This window comes from Moschus berezovskii, chromosome 4 (genome assembly GCF_049115385.1).
Source record: "Moschus berezovskii isolate FMDL1 chromosome 4, NW_MosBer_1.0, whole genome shotgun sequence".
Taxonomy (NCBI): Eukaryota; Metazoa; Chordata; class Mammalia; order Artiodactyla; family Moschidae; genus Moschus; species Moschus berezovskii.
Window position 1 is genome coordinate 2,234,606 of NC_142463.1, and position 22,835 is coordinate 2,257,440.

Below are 22,835 nucleotides of genomic sequence, written 5' to 3' on the forward strand. Positions count from 1 at the left end.
ACTCTGCTCAACATTCTGCAGTAACCTGCTTGGGAAAATAATTTGGGAAAGAGTATATATATGTATATATATGAACCACTTTGCCATGCATCTGAAACTAACACAATATAAATCAACGACACTTCAATATAAAATAATTTAGAAAAAGTAAAGTCGCATGGAGAGCTAAAAGAAAACAAAGAACGGAGATAAAGTGCAGATGACGAAGGCAGCAGGCTCTGGGCAGAGTCCCTTGCTGATTCTCCCCAGATGCAGCTCCACGTTCTGCTTAGACGGCAGGCCGGGGCCCCTTTAAGACTCTGTAGCATGGCCTCCAGTCTTGGCTTCCTAGGGGCACCATAACAAATGACCACAAAGTGGGTGGCTTCAAACACCAGAAACAGACGCCCCCTCAGCTCCGGAGGCTGGGAGACCAAAGGCACAGCCCTGGAGGTTGGTCTCCCCAGAGGGTTTGGGGAGAGGCCACTCCAGTCTCCGTCCAGCTCACAGAAGGTGCTGGCAGGACAGGGGCCCTCGGCCTGCAGGGCATCACGCGGCTTCCGCTCTCCCCGTGGGCTTCTCCCTGTTTCTGTGTGTCCACCCCTCTTCTCTTCTGAGGGACATCACCGTCTTTAGGGCCCACCTTAATCCAGGAGATTTCATCTGAGATCATTGCCTTAATTATATCTGCAAAGGCCCTTATTCCAAACGAGGCCACATTCTGAGGTGGCTGGTGACCACAGCTCTCTGTTCAGACAGTCGTGTCCAACTTTTTGCAACCCCATGGACTGCAGCACGCCAGGCTTCCCTGTCCACCACCAACTCCCAGAGCTTGCGCAAACTCATGTCCATCCAATTGGAATGCCATCCAACCATCTCATCCTCTGTCGTCCCCTTCTCCTCCTGCCTTCAGTCTTTCCCAGCATCAGGGTCTTTTCCAATGAGTCAGTTCTTCGCATCAGAGGACCAAAGTACTGGAGTTTCCACTTCAACATCAGGCCTTCCAAACACCCAGGACTGATTTCCCTTAGGATGGACTGGTTGGATCTCCTTGCAGTCCAAGGGACTCTCAAGAGTCTTCTCCAGCACCACAGTTCAAAAGCATCAATTCTTTGGCACTCAGCTTTCTTTATAGTCCAACTCTCACATCCATACGTGACCACTGGAACAACCATAGCTCTGACTAGATGGACCTCATCGGCTAAGCTCTGAGAGGAGACCCCAATCACCCTTCTTCACCACTGCACCTGACAGGTGAGCAAAGTGACGGGGTTTGCCAGGGTGCCCCAGCGACCTAGTGAGGGGGTTGGACAGCAGTGACGGGAGGCCACGAGACAGGTGTGGTGAGACCTGCTCACCACAAAAACACTGGATTTCTGGGAGTCTCTCAGATCACCAAAGCTCACCTCTTTCAGAGACAAAGTTCTGAAAAAAGTACTGTTTGAAGATAAGCATTCCAAACCGTATACATGTCCTCTCCCAACTTACTAAACAGAATTTAAAGCAAAAAAAGGCTATCACCATTTTGTCATCTTGTTGGTAACTCGAGGTCATTGCTAAGCAGAGGCAGTGACGTGGTGATGCTCAGCGGGACTGCGGCCCCTATGCGTTCCTGAGCTTCCTGACTTTCCCGAGAATGCTCAGTTCTCAGAAGGGCAGCTCATTCATTCATCACCGGCTCTCATAGGACACTTGCCTCTTAAAGAGATAAGCTGTAAAATTCATGGAAACGCTCTATTTTCGGAGGAATATTAATCTTTATCTGCTTTCTGTATTTTTCATCCTCATCCCATTTCCAGCAGATCACCCAGCTCTTTGTCAGTCTTTTGCCTCAGGGATTTTTTATTTTTCTGGGCAGAAAGCCAAAGCAGCTTGAAGCCAAACGCTCTTTCTGTCTTTTGTAAAAAGCTAAGCCCGTTTCATAAAACTCTAATCCCAAAGGGTGAGTGGGAGGGAGAGACAGTGATTCCCTGAGATTTGGAAGAGAGCAGTCCCGAGGGCCCTGGATCTGAGCTGAGTCCAGGAAGGGTGTGGGCCGGCTACGCTGTGCCCTAGGAAGGCTGAGCCCAGGCGCCGTGGGTTTCCACTTTGGCGAGGATTCCTGAGCTCCAAGCATGGCCCTGAACAGGTTCCGACCTGGGGGCAGGAGAAGGATGCTGGGGAAAGGCCTCCACTGGGCATGGCCGCTCAAGGCTCTCTTCAGTCTTCTGGGCATCATGGAAGCTTCTTGATTCTGGAGTAACTCCAGGACAGGAGTTGTTGTTCAGTTACTAAGTTGTGTCCAACTCCTCGTGACCCCATGGGCTGCAACACACCAGGCTTCCCTGTCCGTCACCAACTCCCAGAGCTTGCTCAAACTCCTGTCCATCGAGTCGGTGCTGCCATCCAACCATCTCATCCCCTGTCGTCCCCGTCTCCTCCTTCAGGCTTTCCCAGCATCAGGGTCTTTTCCATGAGTCGGCTCTTCGCATCAGGTGGCCAAAGGATTGGAGCTTCAGTATGATGCTTCCTATGAATATTCAGGGTTGATTTCCTCTCAGATGGGACGGAAGGGTTGAATTTTCTGCCCGCCCCATAGGGTGGGGCTCAAAGTTGGGCTTAAGCTGACATAAGAAGATAAAGAAATGAACTTTCTGGATTTGTGGACAACATAGCACTGTAAGTTAATGCTATGTGGCTTCTTCTCTGCTCCAAATCCATAGCAACCACACATAGAAGTCACAGCCACACTGCAGAACAAGCCGAGCACCTCAGATTCAGGAACAGCAGACAGGAAGCAGTGATGGCTGTGGGCTGGAGGCGTGCTGGGCTTCGGGTCCAGAGTCAGTGAAGGCAGCAAGAGGAACAGTGACTGAAAGAGCCCCACCTGAGGGGTGGAGGGCAGGGGGACAGAGGCTGGCCCTCTGCGCAGAGCCCCCCCCACAGGCGGGAGTGGGAATTTCCATCTGAGTGCTTTCTGCAGATGTGAGGGCCAGCGTGGGGAAGTGGCCGCATATTTAAAACCTGGGTGGAGAATGCCTGCTCAGCGACTGTGGTCAGTATACCCAGTGGGCAGCTCCAATACTTTGGCCTCCTGATGTGAAGAGCTGACGCATTGGAAAAGACCCTGATGCTGGGAAAGATTGAAGGCGGGAGGAGAAGGGGACGACAGAGGATGAGATGGTGGATGGCATCACCGACTCAATGGATATGAGTTTGAGCAAACTCTGGGAGTTGGTGATGGACGGGGAGGCCTGGCGTGCTGCAGTCCATGGGGTCGCAAATAGACATGATTGAGTGACTGAACTGAACTGAATCAGAAACCTGGAGACAAAAGAGATGATCACTGAAATAGATATAAGCCAGTGGACAGAATAAAATCAAGTCAAGTGCAGTCAGAGAGATAGTAAATGAATTGGAAGATAGATGGAAGGAATTCACCAAGAACACATCCCAGAAAAACAGAGGTTCAGAGGTCACCCAACATGAAAGAGCAACTCAGAGACACGTGGGTGTGGCTGGCAACTCTGGCAGGAGGAGAGGAGCTCCAGAAGAGGGGACCAGGAGAAGACCAGGAAGAGGGGAGAGGTCACATTTGAACGGACACCAAGAAGGACCCCAAACTGAAAGGAAACAAATCCTCAGACCGCAGCCACCTCTGACAATCAAGCAGGAGAATAAAATGAACCCTCAGTCATCTCTGCTGTAGGAGAAACCCCAAAATTAATTGCTCAGTATAAGAATACTATTCCATATTTTTTGCATTGCGTAAATAATAATGATAACGAAGATGCAATAAAAGATATCAAATCTCTTTTCTGGTTCAGAGAGAAGATGTAAATACTTTAGACTTCATTTGAGAAGACTTCGAGTTCTGAATGTAGACTGAAAAAAAAGCCTAACCAGCACAAGACTAGAAATAAAACCTGTAGCCTCCACAGCACTGTGGAGAAGAGAAGGGCTTCAAAGAATTCCATCATGCCTGGAAAGGGCAGACAAGATCAAAGGAAGCAAAGGAAATTCACAGTATGTGAACTAACAGACAAAATAGGAAAAATCATCCCACTATTTCAGTACCCACTGTACATAAAAGAGATTAAATTCAAGTGTAAGGGCTGGAGACTGTAGGACTGAACCGCTATCCCCCAAATTCAACTAAACGCCACTTCAAAGATGCACATAAAACGGATGACAGGTCAAAAAAAAAAAGAATGAAAGAAGCAAACGAACACAAATAAAAGAAAGTCGCTAGAATAGAAAGTCAGACTCAAGACCAAGCCGTCACAGTGCCATGGACAGGATGGGCCGGTTACACTGAGAGCCCACGTGGGTAGCTGGCAGCCTGCACCCTGCCATCCTGGCTCTGAGATCAGGACCCGGGCGGTCGGAGGGGCCTCTGCCTCGGCCTTTGCTGGACAGAGACCCTCCAGAGTCACAGGCTGGCTCTGAGCACTTCTGCCTGAAAGCGTCCACCGCCAGTGAGTGTCCCTCACTGGCCAGAGCAGGTGGCCAACGCTCCTGAGCTCAGCAGGGGAGGGCACCCAAATTCATCTTGGAGAAAGTAAACAGAATGTTGCATATGGTGACGGATCACCCCCCCCCACCCCCAGTGACCACGTGGGAAGGGGTCCAGCCAGCCTGAAGGTTGAACACACACCTAGGAACGTGCATTCGTGCACAAGCAAGATTTTTCGCCCTGTGGGGCCTGGCAGTTCGGGAGGGGTGCCCTTCCTTCCCGTTTCCTCTGCTGACTGCTGAAGATCAACCTCAGGGTTGTTTTTCTTCTGGGGGCCCGCCCTGCCCAAAACTTCCTCCCAGGCATGTTGGCCCCCTGCCAGAATGGCACAGGCCCTGCCACACGGGTCAGGATGACCACCGACCTCCCCTGAGAGCCCCACTCGATGGGGACATCCCACAGAGGCTCATGACAACGAGCCCAGCAGCCATCCCTGGGGCCGGGGGGAGTAAGACCCCAACACACGAGTCGGAGCTGGAAGCTGGGCAGAGGCCGTGTGCGGAGACTGCAAGGTGTGGAGCAGGGCAGTCCGTGGTGGTCAGGGCCTGGCCAGGGAGCCCCCACAGTGAGCGACAAGCAGGCATGATCATCCAGTTCTGAGAGGTCTACCCCGACCTGTGTCCCATCTCTGCTCTCCCTTCCTGGGTCCTGCTAGCATCAACTCTCGTTACCTCATACCTGGGGCTCGTCTTGTTCCCAGACACCACCGAGGGCTGCAGACGGCAAGCTCGGTCTCTTCACGAGCCTAATATTACACTTAAGGGGCTTCTGGTGGGAAGACTTTTCTTAGATTGTATTGAAGCTTAGTTGGGTTACAAGGTTGTGTTAATTTCTGTGGCACAGCAAAGTGAGTCAATTATACACACGGATACTCTTTTCCATATGGTTTATCCCAGGTTATTGAATATATTAACCGTCCCCTGGGCTGTGCAGCAGTGCCTGCTGTTTACCCGTCCTGCACACACTAGTTCGCACCTGCTAGTCCCAAACTCCCAGTCCTCCCCTCCCCCAAGCCCCTCCCCCGTGGCGGGCACCAGGCTGTTCTCCGCTCTGAGTCTGTTTCTGCTTTGCAGGTATGGGGGACTGACACCAGTGCAGTGACTCAGGGGACTCCACACCCAGCTTCTCGGTCAGACACCAGTCGGTGTGCAGGGCTTCTGGAGGCCCCGGAGGTGCAGCAGGAGCCCGGGCTTGGAGTTGCCCGACTGGACTGTTCCAGTTCCTCCAGCTTTTCGCTCGTGACCTCGATCAAGATTTAAACTTCCAGCTTCATTTTCTCTTGTAACGAGAACACTTTCCCCGCCTGCTTGAGGGCCTTCAGAGTGCCGACACCGGGCAGACGCAGGTACGATGGGGCTGTCTGGGGGTGGCGAAGCTGGGGCCACCGAGCCCGCTGCTTCCCTGCTTGCCTGTCGCACAGTCAGGGTATTTCTCTCCTGGGCACCCTCTTCTCAGAACCCACGCCAGATTCTCCTCCTCACCCTTGAGCAATGACTGCACTTAGAGGATGTATAACGCTTAGATAATATTAGAATATTTTAATATTATTAAAATATAAATAATATTTTAATATTATTAAAATATAAATAATATTTTAATATTTTAAAATACCCAGTTTAAAAGCATAAACCCACATCTTTACTAAGCATCACTGACTCTGTGGACGTGAGTTTGAGCAAGTTCCAGGAATTGGTGATGGACAGGGAAGCCTGGCATGGTGCAGTCCATGGGGTCGCCACGAGTCAGACACGGCAGAGCAACTGAACTGAACTTAGGAAGCATAGGCAGGCCCCAGAGGGGTTTGGGGGTGGGTTTTGCCTGGTCGGTGGGGAGCACACATGTGCACGTGGAGCCTGGCTCTTCCATGCGGACAGGGACATGCCGCCGGGGTGGCCAGGCTCTGCTTCCCCATCCTGCCCCGTGACACTGAGTCCAGTTCTGGGGGAGTTAAAGAGAGTGGGCGGCCGGGACCCCGGCACGCAGGGGGCTGGCTGCCCCCACCTCCTTCCTTAATTTTTATGGAACTGGCCTCTCCTCCCAGGCTCCTGCCTTCATGGGAGGTTTTGCCATTTTATTGCTCAAAGTTTGCGAAATGTTTCAGCCTTTGACTTAAAGGCGTGGAGAACCCCTTCCCGCGCCTCTGCAGCGGGCCTCCGAATGGTCACAGGCCGTCCTGGGGGGAGGCGGTGGGTGGGCGCCACACCCCCGGTGAAGGGTCCACTGGGCTTCATTTCACCAGCGCTTGTTTACCTACATCGCCTGCGTCTGCTAACGACTCTCACTTTGTGTTTCTGCAGCCAGGAGCAGCAGTTTCGGGTCCAGGACGGGATTAAGTTTTAATCTCTTTGGTGTTCCTAGAGAATTCCAAAGGCAAGGCGCTGGGTGTATCTGGGGGATGTGCTTCCCCACAGGGCCGTCAGGGGACCCCAGCCTTCGTGGGATCCAGGCTTTGGCAGAGAGGCCCACCGAGGTTTCAGGGTTGGAGGAGAAAGGTAAAATTTTCAAGAGATTTTGATCTCTCTGAGTGTTAATTTGAGGTCATAGAAAGGTCAAGCGGGTCCTTTCCAAAACAATAAAGATGTTATGAAACCTCCTTGCTCGGCATGCTGAGCACAAGAGCTAGCTGCGGACACCAGACCTCAGACGACATTCTGCGAGTCCAGAAAGTTTTACTATTAAACGTGGTGTGGCCTTGAGCCTCCGGGCCCTGGCGAGGCTGCCAAGAGGCTGGCATGGTTTTTACAAGGTGGCCAGCAAGCTGCTGGGGGCCAGCACTTTGTCATCTTCAATTCTTACATCACATGTTCCCCCCTTTGATCCTGAAAAGGAATTCAGCCCAACGGCCAGGAAGATGCTGTCGGTGGAGTGTGGCTGAGAAGCCCCTGAAACAGGGCACCCGGGGGTGGTGCTGAGCCTCCTGAGAACAGACGGGACAGGGGTGGGTGAGGGGCTCAGGGTGCGGCTCTCTGACCCTAACAGGGCAGGCACCGCAGAGCAGGGGACACGTCTTCAGCTGATGGCTTTCCCAGCGTGGTGCTATTCCTGAGTCCAAACTCACTCTGCTCGCTGCATGACAGGCCAGTAAATCTGGAGACGAGCTGTTGGGCAGAAACAGCGACTGTACTGGGAAAGCCAGTAGGAGAAAAGTTGGTGGTTTCATGCCCCAAAGACTATTTTACCTGAGTTAGGACTGAGGCTTCTTTTGTACTTAAAGGGCTTCCCTGGTGGTTCAGCTGGTAAAGAATCTGCCTGCAATGTGGGAGACCTGGGTTTGATCCCTGGGTTGGGAAGATCTCCTGGAGAAGGGAAAGGCTACCCACCCAGTATTGTGGCCTGGAGAATTCCATGGACTGTCTAGTCCATGGGGTTGTGAAGAGTCGGACATGACTGAGTGGCTTTCGCTTCACTTTTCTACTTTCAGGGGAGGGTGCGGTTGATGGCGCAGATCTTTTGGTGTTGGCATCCTCCGTTCTTGCAGCTGCCCATGGAGTCCAGGTCTCCTTCCTGTTCTCTGTTCTGAAGCTTTTCATCTCCCTATGAATGGAAGAGAGTTATACTCTTAAAGGTCAGAGCCTTGAGAATAGGTTCTTCTGTATATTTCAGGCTCTAGGCAACATTGAGCTGCCCCGGTGGCTCAGAAGGAAAAAAATCTGCCTACAATGCAGGAGACCTGGGTTCAGTCCCTGGGTCGGGAAGATCCCCTGGAGAAGGGAATGGCAACCCACTCCAGTACTCTTGCCTGGCGAATCCCATGGACAGAGGAGCCTGGCAGGCTACAGTCTATGGAATCACAAAGAGCTAGACATGACTGAGCAGCTGACACACACACCGGACACATTCTTTAACAAAATGTGCAAAACCAGCTTGACTACTCACATGCAACACAGCACAAGCTTAAAGTGAAAGGAAGCTCCAACGTGGAGTTGGATTTGTTCTTCCCCATTACCGTGTTTTCAGGAAAAGAAACCCAAGGGTACATCCTGCTCCCCACGGACCCAGGTCCCTCACTCCCCATGTGGTTTCTGAGCAGCCCCCATAGAAGCCTCAGCAACATTTAAGCTGCCTGGAGATCTTTGGAAGGGCTGAAGCTGGCCAGGCCCAGCAGGAGGCAGGCTCTTGCAGCACCAGGAGCCCCGCTCCCCTTTCCAGGCTGCCTCCCTGCCTTCCTGGCCTAGACTAACCCTGGGTCTCTGCTCAGACTCCACCTCTGATCTTGCACCTGGAGGGACGGGGTGGGGAGGAGATTTGGGCATTTCAGAAACGTACAAAGTCAGCCCTGCTGGGTAGACGTCTCAAGCTTGAGCAGACTCCTCCTCTGAAATTCAGCCTCACTGTTCTATTCTTCCCTGGGGGCTGAGAAGACACCACAGTTCTCGGATGTGAAGCTCTAAACAGACACACAGGGTGCTCATCCGTGAGGGAAGGAGCTGAGATCCGTGGGCATGCTTCTAAAGCTGGAAGCACCCATCAGCCTCCAAGGACTGCAGAGAGCTGGGTGGGACCAGCCGGGGGCTTCCACCTTGTGGTTGCTGTGAGTGATGCTGCTGTGAACATGTCCTTTATTTCCTATGACTTTGACTGTTTTTGGCTGCCGCACGAGATATGCAGGATCTTAGTTTCCTGACCGGGAATCAAACTGATGCCTCCTGCAGTGGAAACACAGAGCCTTAACCACTAGTCCACCAAGGAAGTCCCAACGCCGATATTTCTGACGAGTGTAGATCAACCACTTTGTGGAATGTCCTTCAGCCTGGGTTTGTCTAGGCTTTCTTTATGATTCAATGTATGTTTAGCATTCCTGGCAAGGACACGACAGGATTGGTTTGTCCTCAGCGTGTCACTTCAGGAGGCATGTGAAGTCACCTCATCCCATGGTTATGATGGACCTCACTTACTCAGTGAAAGGGTATTTCCAGGTTTCCCTACTTTAAAAAGACCCTTCCCCTTAGCAGTTCATAGTCTGTGGGAGGTACATTGAAACTTGGGGATAACCTGTTTCCTAATGTACTTTGACTCACTGGTCTTATCATCCATTGATGATTCTTGCATGAATAATTTTTTCCATGCCATATTGATGGAAAAATGATGATTTCCTAACTCTTGTCATTCCTTCCACATTTACTGGTTGATATTCTACTATGATATGAGGCTTCCCAGGTGGCACAGTGGTAAAGAATGCGCCTGCCGACGCAGGAGATGCAACAGACTCGGGTTAAATCCCTGGGTCAGGAAGATCCCCAGTATTCTTGCCTGGAAAGTTCCATGAACAGAGGAAGCTGGCAGGCTACAGTCCATGGGATTACAAACAGTCGGGCACATCTGAGGGACTGAGCACACACACATTCTACTGAAAAAGGGAAATTCTCCTTCTCTTGCTGGCTTTCTACAATTAATATGGAAACACGGTCTATCTCTGTTGCTTTAAAAAATGTCAGGCATTATAGCCCGTTGCTGTTGACAGTCTTTCTGCTCAAATTGTCAGATTCAACACTGAGAGCACCTTCCTCCTACTCCACTTTCATCATATCTTGAGCACTTTTTAACCTTCGGGCAGAATGAGACACTCGAGGCTCATCTTGTTTGCTTCAGTCCTAGAATCAACCATTTTCTCAGGGAAACCTGGTTTCTTTCAATGGAGAATGGTTGATATTTAAGGACCAAATCTGACCCCTAGTGTGCTCACTGCTGATAGGTATCACTGTTTCTAGGCCCTTTCCATAGACAGAGCCAAGACAGCAATACAGAAGAAAACACAGATATTTTAAAATCCTGGTCTGACTCTTCTATGCAAGCCCAGCACCACAGACCTCATCGCCGCCTCCTGCTGTTCTACGTTTCTGCCTCCTGTTCTCCCCAATATCAGTGTGACTACTTGTTTACACAAACAGAATACACACGATTCAACAATAAACGTACTGAGTAATGTTCGAGATTTATACCCAGCAAAGATACCCTTTTCTGTTTGAGGCTGTCTTCCAAAGTTACTTAAATAAATTCCTATTCCCTGCTACATGGTCACTGTTAGGATTATTTACTGCTGTGTAACAGACCAGGCTTCCCGGGTGGTGCTAGTGGCAAAGAACCCACCTTCAATGCAGGAGACATAAGAGAAGTGGGTTCAATCCGTGGGTTGGGAAGATCCCCTGGAGGAGGACTTGCAGTCCACTATTCTTGCCTGGAGAATGCCATGGACAGAGGAGCCTGGTGGGCTACTGTCCACTGGGTTGCAGTCGGACAACACTGAAGCGACTTAGCATGCAGGCACATATAAAGAGACCACCAAAATACAGAGGCTTGACAGTTTGTTATTATTACCCCTAATGGTCGTGTGAATTGCCAGTGTTCAGCTGAGTGATTCCGACCACCCTGTGGATGGTCAGCTAGACGCTGAGGTTGGTGTCATCCAAACACTCAACAGGGCTGTTCATTCGAGACGGCTTCCATGGTGTGCGTGAACATGTGCATACCCTCCACTGGCCTCTCTCGCAGAGCAGCTCAGCCCTCCAACAGCGGGAAGCTGAAAGCTGCCAGGTGAGCTTTCAGTTACGGATGGAGCCGGCCCAGTGTCACTTCTGCCAGGTTAGGGCTGAAGCTGGGTTCTATGTGGGCTCGATGTCTAAGACGGCTTTATCACTCACATGTCTGGGGCCTGCCTCTCTAGCATGGGAGCCTAGATTTCTTACGTGGAGGTTCAGGCCTCCAAGAGAGGAAGTGGAGGCTGCCAAGCCAATTAGGGCATATTCCAGAGCTGGCCCAGCATCACTTCCGCCATATTCTATTCATCCAAGTAGTTACAGGAATCTCCCTGATTCAAGGGGGTGGACAGATAGATGCCACCTCTTGACAGGGGCCATGTCAAGGAATATTAAGCCATTATCTGTGAAATGTGTTGGAAACATTTCCCTCCATTGATTATCTTTTAAACTCCTCTCTGCCTTGATCGCATGCTCTCTCTAATTGAGTCTAGATTTTTAGCCATGGCTAGAAAGCATTTCCCCACCCACGCTTGTAAAGAAAGCCACATGTATCCTTTTTTAGGGCATTTAGATCTCTGCTGACTTCACTCCCTCCTCCCCATCCCTCCCTCCTACAGTGAGGAAGGAAGCTTAAGGACACCTCACCCAGCTGGAGTGCTAATGAATCAGAAAAGGCCCTTGGGGAGACAGAAGGAAGTCCAGGCAGCAAGAGCCCACCCCTCCTTCAGCCAGAACCTGCAAGATGCTCGCAGGTGTGAATATACAAGTTGCTGCCTCCTGATTGAGGAGAAGAAGCGAGTTTGCCTGAAGCAGCAACAAGTGGCTTCTGAGGAGCCTGACCTCCTGGTTTTCCCTAGAAGGCAGGAAAATGTATACAAAACATGCTCAGTCTTGTCTGACTCTTTGTGACCCCAAGAACTGTATGCCATCCGGCTCCTCTGTCCATGGAATTCTCTAGGAAAGTATATTGGAGTGGGTTGACATTCCCTTCTCCAAGGGATCTTCCCAACTCAGGGATCAAACCTGGGTCTCCTGCATTGTAGGCAGATTCTTCACCACCTGAGCTAGCAGGGAAGCATACAAAATAGGAAAACAATTACATTTTTTATTATGAAAAACTCTAAATATATAAAAGTAGAGAATATCACAAACCCCCCACGTACTCATTACCCAACTTCAACACACAGCTCTAGTTTGAGGTACTGATTAACAGAGAAGGATTCAGGAAGCTCCCAGCCAGGCTTCCCAGTGCCCAGCGTGTCCTGAGGTCTTGGGCAAATCCCCATCTACTGAACCCTGAGAACTGGCTGGGTCTCAGTCCAACGGAGGGCCTGTCTTCATGCTGGCAACCTTGAGTCCTTGGAGGGAAGGATCCTGGTTAGTCTTCTTCCCTTAAGAGGTGGGAGAAGTGGGTACTCCCTTTGAAAAGAAAGATTCCTACTGAAAAGCATCACAGTTTTGATGATGAAAGTGATGGGTGCCCAGCCATTTGGAGCCCATCTCACTGCAGAGAGTTCAGTGTCGCTGGTGTGCCCTGCTCTGTTTCCCTGCAGACCTGGGGTCCACTGTAGCTTCTTCCACTCTTCCTGCCCTTACCGGTTTTGGAGTTAATGCTGGTTTTCTGGGTTATCCTCTGACAAGCCTGAGGTTTCTACTGAAAAAACTAACAAAACCAAGAAACAAACAGAAAATAAACCTGTGCCAGCTGCTCATTGTTGACATGTGAGAGAGCAACACCCACCAGCCCCAGGTTGGGAAAACACCGTCTCATCCGTTCTGGTGGCTGTGACAAAACGCTGCTGCTGGAGGCCGTGGTGGTTTAGTCACTCACTCGTGTCCGACTCTTGCAACCCAATGGACTGTAGCCCTCCAAGTTCCTCTGTCTGTGGAATTTTCCATGGATACTGGAGTGGGTTGTCATTTCCTTCTCCAGGGGAATCTTCCTGATCCAGGGATCAAACCTCGGTCTCCTGCACTGCAGGCAAATTCTCATAGACCACGGGAATTCATCGCTCACCATCCTGGAGGCTGGGAAGTCCGAGACTAAGGGGCCAGCATAATCAGGTTCTGGTGGGGCCTGATTCCTCGCCCAGCCAGCAACCTCTCACTGTGCCCTCTCACGCTGGAAGGGGCCAGGGAACTCTGGGGACCACTGTGATAAGAGCACCGATCCCATTCAGGAGGGCTTCACCCTCATGACCTAATCACCTCCCAAAGGCCCCACCTCCTAACACCATCGCCCTGGACGTTAGGATTTCAACATATCCATCCTGGGAGGAAGCAAATGTTCAGACCATAGCACCTTCACTCAGCTGTCTTCATGTTTTCTCTCCATTTCTCTCCACAGGAGGACATAACTTCCATGTATCATGGTCATCCGGCTTCCCAGGTGGCTCAGTGGTAAAGAATCTGCCTGCCAATGCAGGAAGTGCAGGAGATACAGGTTTGATCCTGGGATTGGGAAGATCTCCTGGAGGAGGAAATGAAAACCCACTCCTGTATTCGTGCCTGGAAAATCCCATGGAGAGAGGAGCCTGGCGGGCTACAGTCCCTGGGGTCGCAGAGTTAGACACGACTGAGCGACTAAACAGGAGTGCAGCCACTGCCAGGGAGCACTGTTGCAGAGACGGAGGCCCCGCCATCAGGGGAGGGCAGTCCTTCCCTCTCAGGTGGGTGGGGCAGCGCCAGGGTGACAGGCGGAGTGGATGGCGAGAGCCAGAGAAATAGCCCCAAAGTCAGAGTCCACACGCGCGGGGCTCCACTACGGCAGAGGGCAGAGGGTAGCAAGACAGGGGAAGGCTGAGGTCAACCCTCGGTCCATCTCTGGGGAGCGTGGCTGGGGACAGCAGGCTGTGCGAGCCAGCCTAAGGCTGAAGAGGGACCTTGGGTGGTGCGCATTCCCAGGGAAAGGGGGAGAAAGACCCAGAAGAGCGGAGGAGCGCTGGGCCTGGAGTAACCCTGGAGGCGGCACTCCTGGGCAGCTGGCTGGCTGCAGCTTCCCTGGGGCTGTGCTGTGCCCACCTCCCCTGCACCCCTGGCCATCTGTGTGACCTGGGACAGGCTGGGGCCATCTGCGTCCACAGCAGCATCTCACTGCCCTGGAGTCTGGATGCATGGCCGTGGTGGGGATCGCAGTAAGGCCCGTCACAGGACCATCAGGTTTTCTGGCTTGAACTGGCCACAGAGCCCGGATGCTGCTGCTGCTGCTAAATCGCTTCAGTCGTGTCCGACTCTGTGCAACCCCATAGACGGTGGCCCACCAGGCTCCCCCGTCCCTGGGATTCTCCAGGCAGGAACACTGGAGTGGGTTGCCATTTCCTTCCCCAATGCCTGAAAGTGAAAAGTGAAAGTGAAGTCACTCAGTTGTGTCCGACTCTTGCAAACCCATGGACTGCAGCCCACCAGGCTCTCCCGTTCCTGGGATTCTCCAGTCACGAGTACTGGAGTGGGGTGCCATCGCCTTCTCCAACAGAGCCCGGGTACTTCCAGCCTAAAGCCTCTGTGCCCTTGCGGGTTCTCGGGCTCTGATGGCGGCCCCAGGCTGATGCCGGGTATACCAGATTCTGATACTGGCAGCCTGAGGCCTGCCCCAGAGCAGCCCCATGTGCAAGTGGGCTGACGTTGGAGATGAGGCTGGAAATGAGGGACAGACCTGTTTGCAGGACCCGCAGGGTGCTGGGAAGCAGCTTATCACGGCTGAGGGAGGGCAAGGCTACCCTCTGGGGACCAGCGCGGGCTCTGCACCCCCGGAGGGTCCAATCAGCCAGTGGTCCCCACCCCTTTCATGCCACAAGTCTGCAGCCTCGCATCGTAAAGAAACAGACCCTTAATTTCCAATCGGACGGCCGCCGGTGCGGGCAAGGAAGACGCGGTCAGTTGACCTTCATTTTGGTTAGTTTCGTTACAGCTGTGTCGCTTACTTTGTTGTAAATCTGGCAACCCCAGGGTCTGCCTCTGATGGGAGCAGAGGCTTTGGTTTCTTTGAGCCTCTGCAACTCTTGGAGTCCTGACTGAGCGAACAGAGCATCCTTAAATCCGAGGGAACAGGGTGGTGGGGGGAGGCATAAAGGACAACTCCACAGCTTTCCCTTTTAAACACCTGGCATCGCTGGTCCATACTGGGGGCCAGCCCAGCAGGGGCCCATGGGGTGCCATTCCCTCCACCCACCCACCCCGGGGGGAGAGGACTGGCCTCATGCCTCGCTTTCTGCTTGATGACAGACCTCAGAGAATTTCTGGAGCAGAGGAAAAAGCATAATAAGCTTAATTTTGGAATTGCAAAGGTTATTATTATAATCATTTCCCTCTGAAGAATTGTAAATAATTCATTTGCAAAGCTCCAGTTGAAGTCTTTAATTAGCCTCTCGTTGGGCACTTACCAAGCTGCTTCCTCCTGCAGTTGCGAAATCTATTCTGTTTGGGGTTTTTGCTTTGTTTTGACCCTCTCCATGCAGCGGGCTAAGGAATCAGCCTCACATTCTACTTTACGTTTGCAAATTGTGCTTCCACAGCACCCGGCCTCGCCCAGCACTCAGGCGGCCCTCCTGATGTTGGGGACCATATAAGATGGTGGGGCGGCCTGGTTGCTGGGTGATCTTTGGGGTCTCCTTGCACATAAAGCAGACCCAGTTCACAGGATCAGAGGGGTGCCAGGTCTCTCAGAGATCAGCTGCTGTGTGGCCCCTGCTTGCCCCCAGCTCCACCCCCGAATTCAGACAGATGAGGGCCCGAGGTGGCCAGGCAGAGACTCCCCAAAGGTGGTCAAAGCTCTGCCTCTAAATTCCAGTGGGGGCGAAAGGGGGAGGTGCAGACCTCTGGGGCATCACAAATAGCCTGCCTCCCTCTTTCTGGTCCCACACAGGTGATGGGCCTGGGTACACCTGGAAGATGGCTCAGGTGCCAGCCTGCAGCTCGAGGAGGGGCCAGAGGGTTTCTCAGGGTTGTGCCCACCTCCACCCAGCTAGATTCTGAACCTCATCTGGACCTGGGACCGAGGCGTCAGGGAGGAGCAGGGCGTGGGGCAGAGGTAACAGAGCCGTCGGCTTCCAGCCCAGAAGGACAAACGTGGAGCCAGTCCTGCTGACCTCGCGGCACCGGCGTCCAAAAGGGCCTCTGGGGGAGACCCCTGGAAAGACCCCTGGAAACACCCCTGTTGGGGTCTGGTGCCCTGCGTGTATGGTTGCCTCCTGTGCCCTTTCAGGCCCCTCCCCAGGTCCCCATGCCGTCACCCCGCCCACCTGAGGCCCCGCCCATCTCCCTGACCCGCCCAGTGCACTCCCCAGGGAATGCATCTCGGCCACTGCAAGCGTTTCTCCCTAAATTACCCGAGGCCGTTTTTAACTGGGGGCTTTGGGGGTTACCTGAGCCCATCTGTACACTCAGATACACGTGTACCTCCGAGTCTGGACCCGCCATGAAGTCCACCTGGGCCAGGGCTCTGCCAGACCACCACCCCGGGTGGGAGCGCCTTGTATCAGGAGAGGCCAGCTGAGGACGACCCTGGTGGGCCACCTCAACTACCCCTCCCATACCTCCTGCCAACCGGGCAGGCAGAGCACCGCCAGGCTCCTGCAGCCCCGCCACCGCCAACCCTCCCACCCGCTGTTTTTATGGGGGGAAGGGCCCCAGGGGGTGAGATGGGACAGGGTGGGAGAAACAGGCAGGTGGCGGTAATGGAAGAGGGGAGTGAAGGAGGGACAGCGGGAAGGGCCGGGGGGCACTGGCATTTTAGGGGGTCCCACATGCCAGGCTGTGGACTGTGTCCTGGGTCCTACAAGCCTCCTGGGAATGTTGTCCCGGACGGCCCCCTTTGGGCTGGCGTTCCATCGAGGCCCTGGGGCAGGCAGCCTTCCCCACACCCTGGGCGGGGCACCCTGACCCCCTCCCCTCCACCCAGACTGTGCCCATGGGAGCCCCTGCAGGTTCCCTAGTAGTGCTTAAGGCCCCCGCCCCTGCACGCAGGTTGGAGAGCACACGTGGGAGGAGGGGCCCTTTCGCTGCTCTCCCAGGGGACGCCAGCCTCTGGACCCCCACCTGCCTCCCTGTGGGACTCAGGCGACGTCAGATGACGACCCACACGACATGCTGAGGAGGGCCGCTCTCTTCCAGAAACACACAGGTGTGTGGGCCCCTGGACTGTAACACCTGGTGGATATGGGAGAGGAGAATTAAATCAGGAAGTTCATATCTGACAACAGCCGCATGGTCCCTGAAGCAGCATCAGGAAAAAGCACAATACTTTTTGGAGCATCAGTTCTCCGGGAGCCCAGCCCTGGGTGGGCCCCAGGGCGCCCTTTGGGAACAGGCCCCAGTGTCCCTGCGTTTGGTGGGTAAGGCAGAGAAGCCCTAGGGCTGGCTCCCACAGGGAAGACCCTCCCCCAGGAACCACGTGGGCTGGGAGCACCAAGCCCAGGGCTGCCCTGGCCCGTGGGACTTCTGGGCCCAGACTCCAGGTGGGGACTCGTGCCCGAAGGTCATGGACAGGCTGCCCAGCTGACCCCCATCCCTGCTTGGTTTCTACACGGAGAGCTTCCATCTGTCTGTTTCTCACGGGGCCTGCCCCACTTGAAATGCCTGGGTCTGGGGAGGCAGAGGCTCAGACACTGGCTCCGTTTCTTTCCTGTGTGAAGGTAGCTGACTTTGTGAGGTGCTGAATTAATAAACTTGGCCTTGGAAACACTGAGCACTCCAGATGCGATGTCACATCTCTGAACGGACACCTTCTTAAACTCACACACGCAGAAGTGACTCCCAAGCAACTGCCACGCAGACGTGATCAGCTGGGACTGTGTTTATTTGCCATGAGACGGGGCGAAGGTGCCCTCTCTGGGTGCCCCACTCTCTAATTACACTTACCCCTGATTACTGCTCTGGAGGGACCTCTGAAGAATCCTAGAACGGCCTTCTCTGGGCCGATAGACTCCAGGAAAGTTGGATGAAAGCTAAAGTGAATGAGCTCAATCCAGATTTGTAGAAAAATGCTGTGTGATGTTTAGAAAAGAACAGAAGATGTTTGCACAAATTGAAATATGTATTTTAAAGTCATAGTTAAGTACATACTCATTTACCTGAATTGTACCAGTCTCAGGGATTTCTGCACTTTTGTTTTTAGGAAAAGCAGCTTCCCCTCCCTTCTCCACAGAAGTGAATGCTGGAGTCAGGATGGAGATTTACCACACTGCAGCTTACTTCAGTTAAGAGAGAGACCTTGAATATCTGACTTCCTCAAACTTCAATCTGTATTATTTTGAAATATTTCACTAAACAAAGAGCCTATCTTCAAATCACTCAGACCATTTCTTGGAAATCATGTGAAAAACATTTAAATGAATTTGGATCATTTAGTAATTATCTTCCCCATCTCTGAGTCAGATGCCTGGCCCTAACTTGATTTTATAGCTAAAAACACATGAACCAAGCTGAACGCCAAGTGGGCTTCGTGCTGTCTTCCGTTACCTGCTAAGAAGCGACAGGCTGATTGTACAAGCAGGCGATAGCTTGGCCATCCATATAGGAAAAGAGAACTCTGACTCACGACTTGCAGCAACCAGCCCAGGAAACTGACCCTTTCTCTGAAGCAGCCATCCCAGGAAGCCAGTTGCTGCCCACAATTATTTCAGGAAGGCAGACCTCTGTCTCTAGAGACAATTCAGAAAGTGAAACATCCACGCCTGTAACAATTGGCCCCAAATGACCAGGATGGGATTAGTAACTGACAGCTTCCCTAATGTTTGCCCCTGCTTCAAAATCACGACCAACCAGAGAAAGCCAGCTATGCACCTCAGCCAATGACAGGGATGGTCCACCCCCGGCTTCCGTGGGGCCCCAGCCTCTGAGCAGGGTGCTCCGGAGCTGTCCCTCTGCCCACCACAAAGCCCCCCAGTCCTCTGCCTGCCCTGAGTCTCCACCAAACACTGGTGGCATTGGCTGACTCTCTGGTTCAAGCCAGACTTTACTTTTTCACTTGGGTGGCCTTTGTTTATTTCCACAGGAGGAAGTTCTCTGAGGAAACTGGAGGACACATTTACTAAAAATAGCAAAATTTTGGGGGCTCATCTAAGAGCAGAATTGACGGGTCAGGAAATAACTGCACTAAAATGACTCCCCTGTTTAACTTTGTGCCAACTTGACTAGGCTATGGTGTCCCCAGATATTTGATCAGACATTATTTCGGGTGTTTCTGTGAGAGTGTTTTCAGTGAGCTAAACATTTAAACCAGCAGACTAAGTAAAGCAGATTGCAGTCCCTTAAAGTGGGTGGGCCTTATCCAATCAGTTGAAGACACTAATAGGAGGAAAAAATTGAATGAGCCTCTCCCAAAAAGATGGAATTTCTCTTGCTTGACTGTTTGCAAACTGGAGCATCATTTTTGAAATAGGGAATAATAAATCTAAATTCATATTAGATCTGTTTCTTTTACTTTAACCTTTAACTGCTTTTGGTGTGTTAACAATGTTGCCTATAGCTTGAAATAAAGAGGAAAACCCAGTCCCAAGTTTCTGACCTTTAAAAGCATAACACTTTCCCATTCATATAGAGATAAAAAATTGCAGAACAGAAAATAGCATTTGTCCCATTGGAGGTTTACAGGAACATCATGACCTGACCTACATGGACAGCTGCAAGGACAAAGGATTCCAATACCAAAAAATTTGTAACTACCAACCATACTCCTCCCCCCTCCTTTTAATATAAAAGAAGTCTGAAGTCTAACTTGGGTAAGATGGTTCTTTGGGACACTAGTCTGCCATCTTTTTGATCTGCTTGCTTTCTGAATAAAGTCATTATTCCTTGCCCCCCCAAAAAAACATCTCTCGATTTATTGGCCCATTGTGTGGCAAGCTGTATAAGTTTGGACATGGTATTAATAACAGTTTTCTCCATACTTTTGGCTTTTCCTGGGACTTGAATCTACTGGCCTTTGGGGGAGGACTTGCATCTTTGCCTCTCCTGGGTCTCTAGCTTGCCAACTCCCTTGCAGATCTAGGGACTAGTCAGCCTCTACAGTTACATGATCCAATTCCTTATAATAAATCTCTTTTATAAAAACATATGTAAATACACACATTCACAAGACAAGGTATAAAATTTTCAGAGGATGATAGTGACATTATGACCTTGGAGTAAGACAGAGAAAGAATTAACCATTAAGGATAAAGATAGTTATTATCCATTATTATTATATTATAGTTATTAACCATTAACCATAAAGATAGTTAGATTGCTCTATAATAAGTGTAGGACCTTCTACTTGATCATAAGGTGTTACAGAGGGAATGAAAAGAAAGGCCAGAAGCCTGTACCACACACAGAAGTTTTTAATTGAAGTATACTTGGGTTATGTTCCAGATGCACAGCAAGGTGATCCAGTTATGCATATCTATCTGCTTACCCTTTTCCAGATTATTTTACATTACAGGTCCTTATCAGATGTTGAATAGCTCCCTGTGCTTTACAGTAGGTCCTTGCTGGTTGCCTGTTAATATTTGACGTGCAGCAGCGTGCACCTGTCAACCCCGAATCCCGAATCTAACCCCGAATCTCCTTTCCCCTTGGTGGCCATCAGTTTTTCTCTGTGTCCGGGAGTCTATCTCTGCCTTGTAGATAAGTTCACTTGTGTCACTTCTGTTCAAATGTCACGTACAAATACTGTGTGATATTTGCCTTTGTCTGACTTCACTTGGTGTGATAACGTAAATCCACCCATGTTGCTGCAAATGGTGTTATCTCGTTCTCTTTTTATGGCTGAGAAGTATTCCATTGTGTCTACACACACACATACATGTGTGTACACACACACACCGCATCTTCTTTACCCATGTGCCAGTCAGAACAGTTTGTTTTCTTCCATGTCTTGGCCACTGTAACTAGTGCTGCAATGAACATTGGGGTGCAGCGTCTTTTTGAATTTGAGTTTTCTTCAGATGTGTGCCTAGGAGCCACACACATAGTTTCCAAGGGGCTCATACCTAGGCCACACAAAGAATTTCTATGAAGCATTAATAGTAAAACCCGGAAAACCCATGAGACAAAAATGGGCAAAATCCTTAAGAGGCACTTCGTACAGGAAGACATTCAAATGCCAATGAATGAATGGGAATGTGCCCCACTCCCTCAGTGGCCAGAGAAATCCGAGCTAAAGCACAGTGAGACGCCATCACACGCCCACCAGACAGACAGAAATAAACAAGTAAGGTAGTGCCGGGTGTCACTGAGGGTGTGGGTCACTAGGAGCTCTCACATGGGGCTGAGGGAGTGCACAGTTTCAGCCACTTCTGAAATAGTAGCATTTTCTAGTGAGATCGAGGCTATACATCTCCGGGAACTGCTTTGCACTTCATGTGCCCCAGAGAAACATGTGCCCCAGGGTACTAAGAGGAAGTTCCAGAATCTTCACAGCAGTACTCACAGATACCCCAAATGTCCTTCAGCATATCCAGGACAGATAAGCAAACTGTGGTGTAAACTGTGACCTATTTATTCAATGTGTGAAGAACTCAGTGAACTGCAGTGACCTGCAACGACGCAGAGGAACTCAGAAACACGATGAGCTAAAGGGGCGAGCACCAAGTACCTGAGGTACCATTCCGTGAATACATAGCTCAAAACCAGGCTAAACTGTGCATGTTCAGGGATAACCAGAAACGCAAGGGCTGGTCTTTGCAAAAGTCAGGACAGTGGCCACCCTAAGAAGGTTGGAATTAAAAGGGCTTCGGGGGGGCTGACGATGCTCTATTGTTTTGGTTACATAGGAATTAGCTTTGCAATTTTTTTGCAATTACATTTGTTTTTTATTTGAACTAATCTCTCTCTTTTTAAAATAAAAGCAGTATATTCTTATTGTAGAAAATTAGAAAGCAAACATAAATGAATGGAAACCTCATATTCCCCTAACCTAGAAGTTGCCCATTAGCAGTTTATTACATATCCTTTCACATTTTTTTCTAAGCATGTATAACGCACAGATGCATTTTCTACCCATATGAGATCATACTGTTACATAACATGTTCAGTCACTGATTGCAAAGTTCTGTGGGGTTTTAACATATTCAGAAAGTTGTACAGCCATCACCCCTACCTAGTTCCAGAACATTTCCAAGACTGCAGGGAAACCTCATGCCTGTTAGTCCACTCGCCTTCCCCCTGCCCCAGCCCCTGGTAATCATTAATCTAATTTCTGCCTCTGTGGATGTTTCTATTCTGGGTGTTTCATATGCATAGCATCACAATCTGTGGCCTGCTATGTCTGGCTTATTTAATTTTGTGTATGGTTTTCAAGGCTTATCCATGTGGTAGCATGTATCTGTTTTTACTTCATTCTTTTTAAGGCTGAATAATATCCTGTTGCTACAGTCCATGGGATTGCAAGAGTCAGACACGACTTAGCGACTAAACCACCACCGGTGATGGCAGCAGAAAGCCTAGCAGAATATCCTGTTATTTGAATAGACCACATTTTATATTTCTGTTCATCAGTTGATAGGAAATTGGGTTGTTTGTACTCTTTGACTGTTATGAACAATACTGCTCTGAACACTGGGCTCCGTTTCCTTAGGCTCCAAAATCTCTGCAAATGGTGACTGCAGTCATGCAATTAAAAGACACTCACTCCTTGGAAGAAAAGCTATGACATACCTAGACAGTGTATTAAGAAGCAGAGCCATCTCTTTGCCAACAAAGGACCATACAGTCAAAGCTATGGTTTTTCCAGTAGTCATGTACTGATGTGAGAGTTGGACCATAAATAAGGCTGAAAGTGAAAGTAAAATTCGCTCAGTTGTGTCTGACTCTTTGCAACCCCATGGACTGTGCAGTCCATGAAATTCTCCAGGTCAGAATACTGGAGTGGGTAGCCTTTTGCTCCTCCAGGGGATCCTCCTATCCCA

General features: G+C 50.8%; 1 long non-coding RNA gene across 2 annotated transcripts; it reads left to right on the forward strand.

The window, feature by feature from the left end:
• The first annotated feature begins 5,717 nt into the window (after positions 1-5,717).
• LOC129540907 (uncharacterized) lies at positions 5,718-18,178 on the forward strand. Of its 2 annotated transcripts, XR_008682729.2 has the most exons (5): positions 5,718-5,819; positions 6,833-6,966; positions 13,298-13,393; positions 15,812-17,068; positions 18,062-18,178. It is a non-coding gene; the product is annotated as an uncharacterized LOC129540907 (long non-coding RNA). The 2 variants fall into 2 exon arrangements; XR_008682728.2 differs by lacking the exon at positions 18,062-18,178 and having other exon boundaries at positions 15,812-17,594.
• The last annotated feature ends 4,657 nt before the right edge of the window (positions 18,179-22,835 follow it).